The sequence below is a fragment of the Pteropus vampyrus genome, unplaced genomic scaffold (genome assembly GCF_000151845.1).
Source record: "Pteropus vampyrus isolate Shadow unplaced genomic scaffold, Pvam_2.0 Scaffold355, whole genome shotgun sequence".
Classification (NCBI taxonomy): domain Eukaryota; kingdom Metazoa; phylum Chordata; class Mammalia; order Chiroptera; family Pteropodidae; genus Pteropus; species Pteropus vampyrus.
In genome coordinates, this window is record NW_011889136.1 from 189,676 (window position 1) to 191,427 (window position 1,752).

Sequence of the window (1,752 nt, forward strand, 5' to 3'; positions counted from 1 at the left end):
CGTGCCGGGGCTCTCAGGAAGGTGTCTGCCCCCTCCCGTGAAGGGTCACAGAACACACGTGAAGATTTCTGTTCCCAAGGTCCCTCTGAAAGCAGCAATCATAAAATGCCAGTGGTTTCTGCCAGCAAGCGGCCAGAGGCCACCCCAGACGCGGGCTCCAGAGCCGCTGCCCACTGCCCCCACACACGTCCACGCACCCCTTGCTCCTCCTGGAAGGACACGCAGGGAGAGGCACACGTTGCCCCCACCCAAAGTGCCCGGATCCTGCCGGCTGCACGCAGGGACCCTTCTCTGGACGGTCAAACGCCGTGAGTGGGACCCACAGGGCAGACGTTCCCCTTCCTTCCCCTCCAACCTGACGCTCACCTTCCCAGCCGCCTGCAGGGGGACGCTGAGCACCCCCACGCCGAGCGGGGCGATCGTGCCAAGCCCCTGCCCACCCCCGCCCTGCTCTGGGGCGCTGGCCCACGACACTCGGCCCTGGCGGCCGCTGGCGGCCCAGGGCGCACACCCCACTCGGCACGTTCGGAGAGTCCCTCAGACGCCGAGGGGAGGCCGGGGCCTGCATCTGGGGTCCGGAATGAGAGACGCACGTTTATTCGCTTGACGCGAGTGTCCTTCGTTTCTGGGTGGCCGGATGTGAACGCGGCTCGCACCCCGCACGCATAACACTCTCTCGAGTCTCAACGAGAAGCGAACACCCCGTCTAAAAATGAACAGAAGGTCTGAACTCAGCCGCACGAGACACGCAGACGGCCAACGAGGACGCGAGAAGAGGCTCGATGTCCTGTGTCCCCGAGGAGATGCAGAGTGAAACGAGCTGTGTGACGGACGGGAACAGCTCACGCCGCGAAGCGACCGCACCACACGGCGGCGGGGCCCCCGAAACCCTCGTCCGCCGCTGGGGAGAATGGCAGTCTGGCCGTTTCTCGTGAAGTTACACACAGACTCCGGACACGGCCCGGCAGCCCCAGGCCCGGGCAGTCGCCACGGGAGCCGAGACCACCCACGAACGCTCAGAGCGGCGTCCTTCCCGGCCGGCGAACCCCAGAAGCAGGCGTTGTCGCCGGTGGACGGACAGACGGACGGACGGACGACGACACATCAGGGCGGCCAGGTCGGGGGGTCGGGCGTGCTGACCACGAGGAGACTCTGGGGTGAGGGACAGCTGTGCCTGGGCCGGGGGCGGTGGGCACAGATGCTGTGGGCAGGACGTAGGGAAACTTTTGACACGTGCAGGAGGCTGGCGGATCCCGGGACGGCACGAAGCCTCGACTGGACGACAGCCGTACGACATGGCGCCTCGCGAGGGGCAGGAGAACGAGCTGACCCGGGCGACTCAGAACGGCGTTTTGACTGGACGCTGTGACAGCACGGCCGCCGGGAGCTGTCGTGAGAGCCAACAGCCCCGAACGGCTCCACGCGCACGCCGGAGTCAAGCGCGCTGGGTGGCAAGGGCCACCGTCACTGGCAGGGAGACTGCAGGCCAGCCGGGGGCACAGGGACCGAGACCCGCCCATGGGCGGCCCCGTGTCTCAGACGCCGCGTGGCACAGCGTGCACGCAAAGGCAAAGGGGCGCGTGCGTGAGCGGCCGGGACACGGGAACGCGCCCTGGCTCTGTCCCCAAGGAGGGGCTAGGAGCAGCCACAACCCGGGGGCACACTCGGCGCCCAGATCTTGGCTCCTGGAGACCGATGTCCAGGAACAGGAAACAGCGGCTCCCGGAGGGTCGCCTGATCATAGCGCGAGAG